Here is a 16,439-nt window from a genome sequence, read left to right as displayed (position 1 = left end):
TACCTGACGCTACTGCCCCCTTCCCTCTTCCCTCTTTTTGTCTCTCTCTCTCTTGGTCTCTCTTTTTCTCCCTTTCTCTTCCTCTCTCTCTCTTTCTGTATCTCTCCCTATTTGTCTCCTCCCATTTCCCTCTCCCTTCTTTCCCCAATCCATCTCTGTCTTTCCCTCTCTCCCTCCCTCTTAGATCATAGATCTTAGATGACACGTGTCAGGCTTGCAGGTGATTAGTGCGTGTGCATGCGTGTGTGTGTGTGTGTGAGCACGTATTTACACATGTTTGTTTTAATCTATCTCGGTTATTAATAGCATAGCACACCTGAGGCATGTGAGTTGGTCTCAAGCTAGAGTTTGACCCATAATGTCAGCAGCCTCTAGCTCCCCTCATGACTTGTTGTGACATGAGCACAGCGGTAAAAGGCTGTTTTCTGAAGGGCTGCTTATTTGTGTACCTCTCAGTGGTTCTCTGTTGGACTCTGACTGACAGCCGTATCACCACGTGAGATTAGTAGTGAAAGGTGCAGGCTGGCATCTCAAAATAACTATCTCTCTGTTTGTCTGCCCTGTCTGTCTGTCTGTCTGTCTGTCTGTCTGTCTGTCTGTCTGTCTGTCTGTCTGTCTGTCTGTCTGTCTGTCTGTCTGTCTGTCTGTCTGTCTGTCTGTCTGTCTGTCTGTCTGTCTGTCTGTCTGTCTGTCTGTCTGGCTGGCTGGCTGGCTGTCTGTCTGGCTGGCTGGCTGGCTGGCTGGCTGCCCTATCTGGCTGGCTGGCTGGCTGGCTGGCTACCCTATCTGTCTGTCTGTCTTTCTGTATTTCCTACTGTTGGTCAAATCTCTTCTGATCTATCCATCTGGTCGTTCATCCGTTCGTGTGTCAGTCTATTTCTGACTGTCTGTCTTTCCATCTGTCCGCCTGTCTGTATGTTCCACCTCTCCTTACCTGTTCATCTGTTCCTTTTTCCAGTCTATTTCTGTCTCTCTGTCCATCTGTCTTCCCATATGTTCTTCTGTCTGGGTCTTTTTGTCGGCCATGTATGTCTGTCGGTCACTCCGACTGTCCGTCCGTCCATATAGGCTATTTGTCTGTTCTTCCATATATCTATCTGTCCGTCTGTTCGATCATACACTTTTGCCTGTCTGTCAGACATTTTCTTTCTGTTAGACACAACAAAGAGAGCTGTGGTGGGTCTTTGTCTTTGTTGTCCCGGCCTAAACCGTAACACCATCAATCTCTGACTGCACCTGAGCTGGAAGGAGCTAGAGAGGCTTTGGAGCGTGTTTGGGCCATTATATTCTTTAGTGTCTTTGGTGGTTTTGATTTAATCTTGGATTTAATATTTATTTGGTTGTTTAAGATAAATTGCCTTGGTTAAGAGAGGTTCAAAGATGTTTGAAAAATATATACAGGTATAATTAATCTCTGTTTTACCCACCCTTTCCTGCACTAAGGCTCAGTATGGATAAACGTTGACAGAATGGTAACGTTGCAATAAGAGATTTAGGGAAAGAAAAGGGAATAAAAATCCATGCAGCTGGAGAGAGAGAACTGGAAAATATAAAGTTTGATCGTTTAAATCACTAAACACGGCTGATCCTAGATCATGTGATTAATCATTACAGTGCAGTACAACAAGGCCAAGAATATTTCACTAACCACTGGACATGATGTAGTAGTGTGACGAATAAGGCAATGCTCTGTTTTCTGATACTTTATCAATAAATTCATAGCCTAGTGTAGATGTATTTGGTACAGACTACAACTCTATTGACATGTAACAACATAGTTATTCAGCCACTCTAGCAGTAAAACGTACATTCAACCTCTATTCCATGTTGGTTCAATGTAATTTCATTGAAATGAAGTGGAAACAACGTTGATTCAACCAGTGTGTGCCCAGTACGTTGCTAGTAAATATATAGATCATCTATGGGGGACTGTTGAAATAAAGTTGAACATATATAGAAGAAAGTGACTATGATGTCAGTACAGAGACTCATTGACCACAAATAGGCTGAACAGGGATCCAGCTGAACAAAGAGAACATTTCATGAGGGAAGAGAGAGAGAGAGGGAACTGTCACGTCCTGACCATGGAAAGCTCTTATTTTCTATGTTAGAGTAGGTCAGGGCGTGACTGGGGGTTTAGCTAGTCTAGTTTATTATTTCTATGTGGTGTTCTAGGTTTGTTTTTCTATGTTGGTGATTGTGTATGATTCCCAATTAGAGGCAGCTGGTAATCGTTGTCTCTAATTGGGGATCATACTTAAGTAGCTTGTTTTTCACTTGTGGGTTGTGGGATATTGTTTATGTGTAGTTGCTTTGTAGTTGCGGTTCGTTTATTCTTTATTTGTTTTGTATTTTTTTAAAGTTTCACTTTCTAATAAATTATGTGGAACGCTACTCCCGCTGCGCTTTGGTCCGATCATTTCAACGAACGTGACAGAATATCCCACCATACCAGGACCAAGCAGCGTGACCAGGTGAAGGAGTCCTGGACTTGGGAGGAAAGCCAGGAGTGGAGGACATCCTGGACGTGGGAGGAAATAATGGCAGGAGAAAAAAGCCTGCCATGGAAGCAGGCGGAAGCAGCGAGGGAGGTGAATCTGCGACGCCGGGGTTCGCGACCATGAAGACAGCCCGAAAGACAGCCCAAAAATGTTGTTGGAGGGAGGGGCACACGGGTTGGTTGGCGAAGCCGAGGGGCGAGTTTGAGATCGAAGAGGAATATTGGGAGAGACTGAGCGAGGAGTACTGTGAGATAGTGGAGGGGGGTGATGAGAGAGAGCTGTTGGTTTGGTGTAGTTTGTACGGCATTTTCCCTGTGGAGCATGTTAGCCGTCAGCTGCCACCTGAGTCAGCTCCACTTCTCGTCCCGAGAAGTGTGTTAAAGTTCCGGTTCAAATGAGGCCGGCTATACGCACCAGGTCTCCAGTGCACCTTCACGGCCCAGTACGTCCTGTGCCAACTCTCCGTACTCACCGTGGGGAGCGTGTGACCGGTCAGGCACCATGTTTTGCGGTGATACGCACGGTGTCTCCAGTGCGCGTTCACAGCCCAGTGCGTCCTGTGCCAGCGCCCCGCACTTGCCGGGCTAAAGTGAGCATCCAGCCAGGACGGGTTGTGCCAGCTTTACGTTCCAGACCTCCAGTGCGCCTCCACAGCCCAATACGTCCTGTGCCTGCTCCTCACACTCTCCTTGAAGTGCGTGTCACCAGTTTGGCGCCACCTGAGCCAGTTCCACGCACTAGGCATCCAGTGCGCATTCCCAATCCAATACGTCCTTTGCCTCCTCCTCGCACTCTTCCTGAAGTGAGTGTCCTTAGTCAGGTACGTCCTGTGCCTGTTCCTCGCACTCACCCTGAGATGCGTGTCTCCAGTCTGGCGCCACCTGTGCCGGTTTTCCGCACCAGGTCTCCAGTGTGCCTCCACAGCCCAGTGTGTCCTGTGCCTGCTCTCCGCACTCGCCCTGAAGTGCGTGTCACCAGTCTGGCGCCACTTGCGCCGGCTCCACGCACTAGGCCTGCAGTGCGCATTCCCAGTCCAGTACGTCCTGTGCCTCCTCCTTGCACTCATCTTGAAGTGCATGTCCTCAGTCAGGTGCGTCCTGTGCCTGCTCCCCGCACTCGCCCTGAGGTGCGTGTCACCAGTCTGGGGCCACCTGTCCCGGCTCCACGCACCAGGCCTCCAGTGCGCCTTCACAGTCCAGAGCTTCCAGCGACAGTACCCAGTCCAGAGGTCCCGGCGACAGTACCCAGTCCAGAGCTTCCGGCGACAGTACCCAGTCCAGAGCATCCGGCGACAGTACCCAGTCCAGAGCATCCGGCGACAGTTCCCAGTCCAGAGCTTCCGGCGACAGTTCCCAGTCCAGAGCTTCCGGCGACAGTTCCCAGTCCAGAGCTCCCGGCGACAGTTCCCAGTCCAGAGCTCCCGGCGACAGTTCCCAGTCCAGAGCTCCCGGCGACAGTTCCCAGTCCAGAGCTCCCGGCGACAGTTCCCAGTCCAGAGCTCCCGGCGACAGTTCGCAGTCCAGAGCTCCCGGCGACAGTTCCCAGTCCAGAGCTCCCGGCGACAGTTCCCAGTCCAGAGCTTCCGGTGACAGTTCCCAGTCCAGAGCTTCCGGCGACAGTTCCCAGTCAAGAGCTTCCGGGGACAGAGCCGCCTCCAATGCTGGCGGATCCGCAGGATGAGAGGGTTCTTCGTCCCGCACCAGAGCCGCCACCGACACTAGACACCCCCCCATAACCCTCCCTTTTTTGTTTCAGGTTTTGCGGTCGGAGTCCGCACCTTTGGGGGGGGGGGGGTACTGTCACGTCCTGACCATGGAAAGCTCTTATTTTCTATGTTAGAGTAGGTCAGGGCGTGACTGGGGGTTTAGCTAGTCTAGTTTATTATTTCTATGTGGGGTTCTAGGTTTGTTTTTCTATGTTGGTGATTGTGTATGATTCCCAATTAGAGGCAGCTGGTAATCGTTGTCTCTAATTGGGATCATACTTAAGTAGCTTGTTTTTCACTTGTGGGTTGTGGAATATTGTTTATGTGTAGTTTCTTTCTAGTCATGGTTTGTTTATTCTTTATTTGTTTTGTATTTTTCTAAAGTTTCACTTTCTAATAAATTATGTGGAACGCTACTCACGCTGTGCTTTGGTCCGATCATTTCAACGAACGTGACAGGAACGAAGGAGAGAAGGAACAAAACAGGATATTAAACCGCACCCTTGGAGATAAGACAGACAGACAGACAGACAGACAGACAGACAGACAGACAGACAGACAGACAGACAGACAGACAGACAGACAGACAGACAGACAGACAGACAGACAGACAGACAGACAGACAGACAGACAGACAGAGACGCCATACTTCCTCTGTCAATGTGATGCTTGGAGGCTCGATGTGGTAGGAGGAATGAGTGTTCATCCTCATAAGGCGTTATATTTATGAAATATCTCTTTACTGACCAATAAACAACATCTTGAAATGCCAACATTAACAACATTAACACGTGTTATAGCTGTGTTCACTGAACACTGATACACAATGGCTTAAAGCAGATGTGTCAAAGGTATTCCACAGAGGGCCGAGTGTCCGCAGGTTTTTCCTTTCAAATGAAGACCTAGACAATCAGGTGAGGGGAGTTCTTTACTAATTAGTGACATCAATTAATGAGTTTGGAATGAGTGAGTTTGACACATGGCTTAAAGTATTAAGAATTAAAAGGGATGAAGCTCACGTTGATGGTTTTGATTGACACTGGGTGTGTTAAATGTCCCGCCTCTCTCATAGACAGTAATTGGATAAATGGAAGTGGTGGTCAAAGCGGTACTTCTCCCTCCTACACACACACACACACACACACACACACACACACACACACACACACACACACACACACACACACACACAGACATTTTGGTATACAGTACCAGTCAAAAGTTTGGACACATCTACTCATTCAAGGGTTTTTCTTTATTTGTACTATTTAGAATAATAGTGAAGACATCACACATATGGAATCATGTAATAACCAAAAAGTCGATGCCCCTCCTTGTTCGGGTGGTGCTCGGCGGTCCATATCACCGGTCTTCTAGCCATCATTGATCCATTTTTCATTTTCCATTGGTTTTGTCTTGTCTTCCTACACACCTGGTTCCAATCCCATTCATTACATGTTGTGTATTTAACCCTCTGTTTCCCCTCATGTCCTTGTCAGAGATTGTTTGTTGTTATGTGCTCATGTATTTGTATTGGTGCACGACGGGTTATTTTTCCCATGTTCTTTTATTTATGTACGTTGGTTTTTGGAGTTTGTTTTATCTTAATTAAACTACTCCAGTTACACCAAGTTGGTTTCTCCTGCGTCTGACTTCCCTGCCACCTACACACATGAAAATGACAGAATCTCTGACCAAAATTAAGAAGTCAGCAGGAGAAGATACCCCGGACATGTAGGTGGAGGAGCGTCCAGCAGCATGCGAAGAAGCTTCACCATCTGTGCGCCGCCATGGATCGCGTTGTTCAGAATATTGACCGCTGGGAGAGACAGGGAGTTCTTCCAGCATCTCCACCAGCCCAACCGGGGTCTAAACTGAGCTCCCCGTTTCAACCTCAACCCGGTGGAATCCGTCTATCTATGCCTCAGGGGTACGACGGAAGTACTGCCAGCTGCCAGGGTTTCCTCCTCCAATTAGACCTTTATCTGGCCACGGTCCACCCAGTTCCATCAGACCGTGAGAAGAGTTTCGCCCTCGTCTCGTGCCTCACCGGGAGAGCCCTGGAATGGGCCAGCGCTGTGTGTGGAGGGGGAGATGCGGCGTTGGACCGTTATGAGGAGTTCACCCGCCGTTTTCGGGCAGTCTTCGACCACCCACCACCGGGGCAGAGCGGTGGGTGAGCACCTCTACCATCTGAGGCAGGAGACGAGGAGCATCCAGGATTTTGCCCTGGAGTTCAGGACCCTGGCAGCCGGTGCGGGATGGAATAACAGGGCCCTGATCAACCATTAACGCTGCAGTCTGCGTGAGGACGTCCGTCGGGAACTGGCCTGCAGAGACACCACCCTCACCTTCGACCAGCTGGTGGATCTGTCCATCCGGCTGGACAACTTGCTGGCTGCTCACGGACGTCCAGATCAGGGTCTGGTGGTTCCATCCTCCCGCACCCCCTCTCCTATACCCATGGAGCTGGGAGGGAGGGTGCACAGGAAGACCGGAGGGGGTTTCCGCTCGTGCACCATCTGTGACCGCAGAGGTCACACTGCTGGTCAGTGCCGGGTAGGTTCTTCTGTGAATCGAGGTAGCAGGCAGGGCGCTCTGGCGCCACCCCAGGTGAGTAGGCACCATTCTCATCCAGAGCCCTCTGTTTTGTGTCTGTCACTTTTCCAGATTTTTTCCCCGCATTCCCAGCATAAGGGGCTAGTAGATTCAGGCGCGGCTGGGAATTTTATTGATCAAGCGTTTGCTCATAGTTTAGGGATACCCATTGTACCCGTGGATGTGCCTTTCCCCATTCACACCTTAGACCATTAGGGTCAGGGTTTATCAGGGAGGCCACAGCTCCTTTGAGTATGGTGACGCAGGGGGGTCACAAGTAAAAAAATTGTATTTTCCTTATTGACACTCCTGCGTATCCCATGGTGCTGGGTCTACCTTGGTTAACTTGTCATAACCCCACTTTTTCTTGGCCACAGAGGGCTCTCACGGGGTGGTCGTGAGAGTGCTCAGGTAGGTGTGTAGGGGTTTCTGTTGGTGCTAGTATGGTGGAAAGGCAACTTTGTTATTTATCTCCGGTAATGAACATACTATTCTCCGTCCGGTTTCTCCGCCCCCTCTGGAGATTGAGGGGGCCCCGGCGTACTCCATTTGATCCATCCTGGATTCGAGATGTCGGGCGAGGGGCCTTCAGTACCTCGTGGACTGGGAGGGGTACGGTCCGGAGGAGAGATGCTGGGTTCCGGTGGAGGATGTGTTAGATCCTTCCCTGCTGCGAGAGTTCCATCGTCTCCATCCGGATCGCCCTGCACCTCATCCTCCGGGTCGTCCCCGAGGCAGGTGTCGATGCGCAGCTGGAGCCGCGCGTCGGGGGGGGCGGTACTGTCACGACTTCTACCGAAGTCGATGCCCCTCCTTGTTCGGGTGGTGCTCGGCGGTCGATGTCACCGGTCTTCTAGCCATCATTGATCAATTTTTCATTTTCCATTGGTTTTGTCTTGTCTTCCTACACACCTGGTTCCAATCCCATTCATTACATGTTGTGTATTTAACCCTCTGTTTCCCCTCATGTCCTTGTCAGAGATTGTTTGTTGTTATGTGCTCGTGTATTTGTATTGGTGCACGACGGGTTATTTTACCCATGTTATTTTATTTATGTACGTTGGTTTTTGGAGTTTGTTTTATCTTAATTAAACTACTCCAGTTACATCAAGTTGGTTTCTCCTGCGCCTGACTTCCCTGCCACCTACACACACGAAAATGACAGTGTAAAACAATCAAAATATATTTTAGATTTGAAATTCTTCAAAGTAGCCACCCTTTGCCTTGTTGACAGCTTTGCACACTCTTGGCATTCTCTCAACCAGCTTCATGAGGTAGTCACCTGGAATGCTTTTCCAACAGTCTTGAAGGAGTTCCACATATGCTGAGCACTTGTTGGCTGCTTTTCTTTCACTCTGTGGTCCAACTCATCCCAAACCATCTCAGTTTGGTTGAGGTCGGGTGATTGTGGAGGCCAGGTCATCTGATGCAGATTTCATCTGACAGATTTCCACCGGTCTAATGTCCATTGCTTGTATTTCTTGGCCCAAGCAAGCAAGTGTCCTTAAGCAGTGATTTCTTAGCAGTAATTCGACCGTGAAGGCCTGACGCAGTATCCTTTGAACAGTTGATGTTGAGATGTGTCTTTTACTTGAACTCTGTGAAGCATTTATTTGGGCTGCAATCTGAGGTGAAGTTAGTAGCCATTTTCTGAGGCTGGTAATGAACTTATCCTCTGCAGCAGAGGTAACTCTGGGTCTTCCTTCCTGTGGTGGTCCTCATGAGAGCCAGTTTCATCGTAGCGCTTGATGGTTTTTGCAACTGCACTTGAAGAAACTTCTGGAAGTTTTCTGCATTGACTTACCTTCATGTCTTAAAACCTCTTTGGGATAGGTGGGGCACTAGCGCCCCATCTCGACAACATCCGGTGAAATTGCAGAGCGCGAAATTCAAAATACAAAATTCGTAATATTAAACATTCATGAAAATTAAAGTGTCTTACATCGTTTAAAAGCTTCACTTCTTGTTAATCCAGCCGCTTTGTCAGATTTCAAAAAGGCTTTACGGCGAAAGCATACCATGCGATTATCTGAGGACAGTGCCCCACATACAAAAGCATTAAAAACATTTTCCAAACAAGCAGAGGCGTCACGAAAGTCAGAAATAGCGATAAAATAAATCACTTACTTTTGAAGATCTTCCTCTGTTTGCAATCCCAAGGGTCCCACCTACATAACAAATAGTCGTTTTCTTCAATAAAGTCCTTCTTTATATCCCAAAAAAGTCAGTTTATTTGGCGTGCTTGATTTTATTTGGCGTGCCTGTTTCCCTCGTTCAAAATGCATACAAAGGAATCCCAAAAGTTACCAAGTATCTTCATCCAAACAAGTCAAACAACGTTTCTAATCAATCCTCAGGTAACCTAATATGTAAATAAACTATAAAATTTAAGACGGAGAATAGTATGTTCATTACCTGAGATAAATAACAAAGTGCGCGCTCTCCTCCACGCGCGTCACAATACTACAGTCAAAATGAGAGCCACTTAGAAAAACTACAGATTCTAGCTCATTTTTCAAAAAACAAGCCTGAAACTCTTTCTAAAGACTGTTGACAACTAGTGGAAGCCCTAGGAACTGCAATCTGGGAGGTATTCTTTTGATTTTCCCATAGACAGCCATTTCAATGGGTGGTGACCTCAACAACAACAAAGAATCGGGATGGATTCTCCTCAGGTTTTCGCCTGCCATATCAGTTGTGTTATACTCACAGACATTTTTATAATAGTTTTAGAAACTTCAGAGTGTTTTCTATCCAATACTACGCATATCCTAGCTTATATGCATATCCTAGCTTCTGGGCCTGAGTAATAGGCAGTTTACTTTGGGCACGTCATTCTTCCGAATTTCCGAATACTGCCCCCTATCCCTAAAAAGTTAAAGTAACGATGGACTGTCATTTGTCTTTGCTTTTTGGAGCTGTTCTTGACATAATATGGTATTTTACCAAATAGGGCTACCTTCTGTATACCAACCCTACCTTGTCACAACACAACTGATTGGCTCAAACGCATTGAGAAAGAAAAAAATTCCACAAATTAACTTTTAATAAGGCACACCTGTTAATTGAAATGCGTCCAGGTGTCTACCTAATGAAGCTGGTTTGAGAATGCCAAGAGTGTGCAAAGCTGTCATCAAGGCAAAGGGTGGCTACTTTGAAGAATCTCAAGTAAGAAATATCTTTTGATTGTGTTTAACACTTTTTTGGTTACTACATGATTCCATATATGTTATTTCATTTTTTTGATGTCTTCACTTATTCTACAATGTTGAACATCGTAAAAATACAGAACAACCCTTGAATGAGTAGGTGTGTCCAAACTTTTAACTGGTAATGTATATCTGCAGTAACAGACTCTGCTATTGCATGAGCGAGAGGGAGATGGCGCTTGAGTCAGCAGAGAGAAAGTAAAGGAGGGGAGAGAGAAGAGAGAGAGAGAGAGAGGAGGGGATAAAGTGAGAGAGAGAGAGAGAGAGAGAGAGGAGGGGATGAAAAGAGAGAGAGAGAGAGGAGGGGATAAAGAGAGAGACCATGGGAGCCAGACGGACCTCTACACACACACACACTTTTTGTTCCTGGCCATAAAAACCCATAAGGCTGTGTGCTGCACTGACAACTCACACACATGCTTGTACACAAACTCACACCACACACACACAAACACAAACACACATTTTTCTGCAGGGGCTCCACAAGGGGGCCAGCGTGTTTTCTTTTTTGGAGAGGCAGGGGATCTCTCTACATCCCAGTTACAGAGTAGCCTAGCAGTGCAGACAGGCGTAGCAGCTCACATTATCCCTAGTACAGTAGATAAACATTAATACACACCTTGAGATATACACACAAACCATTTCATGGAGAAGGTAGAGTTGGTACGCTTCAACTTGTCTCAGATCTAGTTGTATGTTATAGAGAGGGAAATGAATGAACTGCACCATTTTGTAGAGCAGTAAGGCAAACTAGAGGAGTTACAGAGAGAGAGAGGGAGACAGAGAGAACAAGAGAGAGTGGGACAGAGTGAGTGAGAGAAATAAAGAGAGAAAGACAAAGAGATATAGAAGGGTGTGTTTTCCTTTACCTCTCCAACCAGTGTCTCTCTGTCTATGGTCTTTATCCTATCGTCTCTCTATATGGTCTTTAGCCTATGGTCTCTCTCTATGGTCTTTATCCTATGGTCTCTGTCTATGGTCTTTATCCAATGGTCTCTGTCTATGGTCTTTATGGCTTTCCACCTGGCTACCCCTACCCCGGTCAACAGCTCTGAACCCCCCATAGCAACTTGCCCAAGCCTCCCCCATTTCTCCTTCACCCAAATCCAGATAGCTGATGTTCTGAAAGAGCTGCAAAATCTGGACCCATACAAATCAGCTGGGCGAGACAATCTGGACCCTCTCTTTCTATAATTATCCGCCGCAATTGTTACAATCCCTATTACTAGCCCATTCAACCTCTCTTTCGTATCATCTGAGATCCCCAAAGATTGGAAAGCTGCCGAGGTCATCCCCCTCTTCAAAGGGGGAGACACTAATCAAATCAAATCAAATGTATTTATATAGCCCTTCTTACATCAGCTGATATCTCAAAGTGCTGTACAGAAACTCAGCCTAAAACCCCAAACAGCAAGCAATGCAGGTGTAGAAGCACGGTGGCTAGGAAAAACTCCCTAGAAAGGCAAAAACCTAGGAAGAAACCTAGAGAGGAACCAGGCTATGAGGGGTGGCCAGTCCTCTTCTGGCTGTGCTGGGTGGAGATTATAACAGCACATGGCCTAGATGTTCAAATGTTCATAAATGACCAGCATTGTCAAATAATAATAATCATAGTAGTTATCGAGGGTGCAACAAGTCAGTAACACAAGAGTATCTCTACCGCTCCTGCTGTCTCTAGAGAGTTGAAAACAGCAGGTCTGGGACAGGTAGCATGTCTGGTGAATAGGTCTGGGACAACAGGTCTGGGACAGGTAGCACGTCCGGTGAACAGGTCAGGGTTCCATAGCTGCAGGCAGAACAGTTGGAACTGGAGCAGCAGCACGGCCAGGTGAACTGGGGACAGCAAGGAGTCATCAAGCCAGGTAGTCCTGAGGCATGGTCCTAGGGCTCAGGTCCTCCAAGAGAGAAAGAGAAAGAGAGAATTAGAGAGAGCATATTTAAATTCACACAGGACACCAGAAAAGACAAGAGAAATACTCCAGATGTGACAGACTGACCCTAGCCCCCCAACACATAAACTACTGCAGCATAAATACTGGAGGCTGAGACAGGAGGGGTCAGGAGACACCGTGGCCCCATCCGATGAAACCCCTGGACAGGGCCAAACAGGTAGGATCTAACCCCACCCACTTTGCCAAAGCACAGCCTCCACACCACTGGAGGGATATCTCCAACCACCAACATACCATCCCGGGACAAGGCCGAGTATAGCCCACAAAGATCTCCGCCACGGCACAGCCCAAGGGGGGGCGCCAACCCAGACAGGAAGACCACGTCAGTGACTCAACCCACTCAAGTGACGCACCCCTCCCAGGGACGGCATGGAAGAACACCAGTAAGCCAGTGACTCAGCCCCACTAGACCCAAACTGCTACAGACCTATATCTATCCTACCCTGCCTTTCTAAGGTCTTCGAAAGCCAAGTTAACAAACAGATCACCGACCATTTCGAATCCCACCGTACCTTCTCCGCTATGCAATCTGGTTTCCAAGCTGGTCATGGGTGCACCTCAGCCACGCTCAAGGTCCTAAACAATATCATAACCACCATCGATTAAAGACAATACTGTGCAGCCTTATTCATCAACCTGGCCAAGGCTTTCGACTCTGTCAATCACCACATTCTTATTGGCAGACTCAACAGCCTTGGTTTCTCAAATGACTGCCTCACCTGGTTCACCAACTACTTCTCAGACAGATTTCAGTTTGTCAAATCGGAGGGCCTGTTGTCCGGACCTCTGGCAGTCTCTATGGGGGTGCCACAGGGTTCAATTCTTGGGCTGACTCTTTTCTCACTATACATCAATGATATCGCTCTTGCTACTGGTGATTCCCTGATCCACCTCTACGCAGACGACACCATTCTGTATACTTCTGGCCCTTCTTTGGACTCTGTGTTAACTAACCTCCAGACGAGCTTCAATGCCATACAACTCTCAAAACTGACTATCCTACCGATCATTGACTTTGGCGATGTCATTTACAAAATAGCCTCCAACACTCTACTTAGCAAACTGGATGCAGTCTATCACAGTGCCATCCGTTTTGTCACCAAAGCCACCATATACTACCCACCACTGCGACCTGTATGCTCTTGTTTGCTGGCCCTCGCTTCATATTCGTCGCCAAACCCACTGGCTCCAGGTCATCTATAAGTCTTTGCTAGGTAAATCCCCGCCTTATCTCAGCTCACTGGTCACCATAGCAGCACCCACCCGTAGCACACGTTCCAGCAGGTATATCTCACTGGTCACCCCCAAAGCCAATTCCTCTTTGGCCGCCTTTCCTTCCAGTTCTCTGCTGCCAATGACTGGAACGAATTGCAAAAATCACTGAAGCTGGAGACTCATATCTCCCTCACTAACTTTAAGCATCAGCTGTCAGAGCAGTTTACAGATCACTGCACCTGTACATAGCCCATCTGTAAATAGCCCATCCAACTTCCTCATCCCCATATTGTTATATATTTATTTGCTCCTTTGCACCCCAGTATTTCCACTTGCACATTCATCTTCTGCACATCTGTCACTCCAGTGTTTAATTGCTAAATTGTAATTATTTCGCCACTACGGCCTATTTATTGCCTTACCTCCTTAATCTTACCTCATTTGCACACACTGTATATAGACTTTTCTACTGTGTTATTGACTGTACATTTGATTATTCCATGTGTAACTCTGTGTTGTTCTTTGTGTCGCACTGCTTTGCTTTATCTTGGCCAGGTCGCAGTTGTAAATGTAAACTTGTTCTCAACTGGCCTACCTGGTTAAATAAAAGTGAAATAAAAAAATATCGTATGGTCTCTGTCTATGGTCTTTATCCTATGGTCTCTGTCTATGGTTTTTATCCTATGGTCTCTGTCTATGGTCTTTAGCCTATGGTATCTGTCTATGGTCTTTAGCCGATGGTCTCTGTCTATGGTCTCTGGCTATGGTCTTTATCCAACGGTCTCTGTCTATGGTCTTTATCCTACAGTCTCTGTCTATGGTCTCTGTCTATGGTCTCTGTCTATGGTCTCTGTCTATGGTCTTTATCCTATGGTCTCTGTCTATGGTCTCTGTCTATGGTCTCTGTCTATGGTCTCTGTCTATGGTCTTTATCCTATGGTCTCTGTCTATGGTCTCTGTCTATGGTCTCTGTCTATGGTCTTTATCCTATGGTCTCTCTCTATGGTCTTTATCATATGGTCTCTGTCTATGGTCTTTATCATATTGTCTCTGCCTATGGTCTTTATCATATTGTCTCTGTCTATGGTCTTTATCATATTGTCTCTGTCTATGGTTTTTATCATATTGTCTCTGTCTATGGTCTTTATCATATGGTCTCTGCCTATGGTCTTTATCATATGGTCTCTGCCTATGGTCTTTATCATATGGTCTCTGCCTATGGTCTTTATCATATGGTCTCTGTCTATGGTCTTTAGCCTATGGTCTCTGCCTATGGTCTCTGTCTATGGTCTTTAGCCTATGGTCTCTGTCTATGGTCTCTGTCTATGGTCTTTATCATATGGTCTCTGTCTATGGTCTCTGTCTATGGTCTTTATCATATGGTCTCTGCCTATGGTCTTTATCATATGGTCTCTGCCTATGGTCTTTATCATATGGTCTCTGCCTATGGTCTTTATCATATGGTCTCTGTCTATGGTCTTTATCCTATGGTCTCTGTCTATGGTCTCTGTCTATGGTCTTTATCATATGGTCTCTGTCTATGGTCTTTATCTTATGGTCTCTGTTTATGGTCTCTGTCTATGGTCTTTATCATATGGTCTCTGCCTATGGTCTTTATCATATGGTCTCTGTCTATGGTCTTTATCCTATGGTCTCTGTCTATGGTCTTTATCCTATGGTCTCTGTCTATGGTCTTTAGCCTGTGGTCTCTGTCTATTGTCTCTGTCTATGGTCTCTGTCTATGGTCTTTATCCTATGGTCTCTGTCTATGGTCTTTAGCCTATGGTCTCTGTCTATGGTCTCTGTCTATGGTCTCTGTCTATGGTCTTTATCCTATGGTCTCTGTCTATGGTCTCTGTCTATGGTCTCTGTCTATGGTCTCTGTCTATGGTCTTTATCCTATGGTCTCTGTCTATGGTCTCTGTCTATGGCCTTTATCCTATGGTCTCTGTCAATGGTCTCTGTCTATGGTCTCTGTCTATGGTCTTTATCCTATGGTCTCTGTCTATGGTCTCTGTCTATGGTCTCTGTCTATGGTCTTTATCCTATGGTCTCTGTCTATGGTCTCTGTCTATGGTCTCTGTCTATGGCCTTTATCCTATGGTCTCTGTCAATGGTCTCTGTCTATGGTCTCTGTCTATGGTCTTTATCCTATGGTCTCTGTCTATGGCCTTTATCCTATGGTCTCTGTCTATGGTCTCTGTCTATGGTCTCTGTCTATGGTCTCTGTCTATGGTCTTTATCCTATGGTCTCTGTCTATGGTCTCTGTCTATGGTCTCTGTCTATGGTCTTTATCCTATGGTCTCTGTCTATGGTCTTTGTCTATGGTCTCTGTCTATGGTCTTTATCCTATGGTCTCTGTCTATGGTCTCTGTCTATGGTCTTTATCCTATGGTCTCTGTCTATGGTCTCTGTCTATGGTCTCTGTCTATGGTCTTTATCCTATGGTCTCTGACTATGGTCTCTGTCAATGGTCTCTGTCTGTGGTCTTTATCCTATGGTCTCTGTCTATGGTCTCTGTCTATGGTCTTTATCCTATGGTCTCTGTCTATGGTCTCTGACTATGGTCTCTGTCTATGGTCTCTGTCTATGGTCTTTATCCTATGGTCTCTGCCGAAGTAATGTTGTGGTGGTTACACCATTGACGGGGTAAACTGCAATAACAATACCTGCCAGTCATAGAAGAGTCCACATTGCTGCATTAATTACCACATCGGTGTGTGGGCTTGTCTACATGTGGTTGGCGTTGTCAAAGAAAAGCCAGCAATAACAGGGAGAGAGTGAGAGAGTCCTCTGAATCCCCACACACAGACACTAGGCTTATCACTCAACACAGTGTCTAAGGCGCGTGTCAAACTACTTCCACAGTGGCCAGAGTATCTGCGGGTTTTGGCTCCTCCCTTGTACTTGATTGATCAATTATGGTGACTGATTAGTAAGGAACTCCCCTCACCTGGTTGTATAAAACCCGCAGACATTAGACCCTTCATGGAATGAGTTTGACACCCCTGGTCTAAGGGCATAGAAATAGAAGGGCCTAGAATGGCAATCACCAAAACGCTACATTTAAGGGGAATGTTTGCTTTCAATAAGGATGGGAAAGGATCTCAACTTAACTTAGGCATGTTGATCATGCATTGACGTCAGCGGGAGATTTGCAGAGAATGTTGATTTTACAATTCGGAATGTTGTTGTATATTTTACACATTCTGTTTCTTCGTTGCAGTCTGAGGAAAGAGGTCATCTGTTTGGTTCCCC

Source organism: Salmo salar, chromosome ssa17 (genome assembly GCF_905237065.1).
Source record: "Salmo salar chromosome ssa17, Ssal_v3.1, whole genome shotgun sequence".
Lineage (NCBI taxonomy): Eukaryota > Metazoa > Chordata > Actinopteri > Salmoniformes > Salmonidae > Salmo > Salmo salar.
This window is presented reverse-complemented; position numbering follows the sequence as displayed.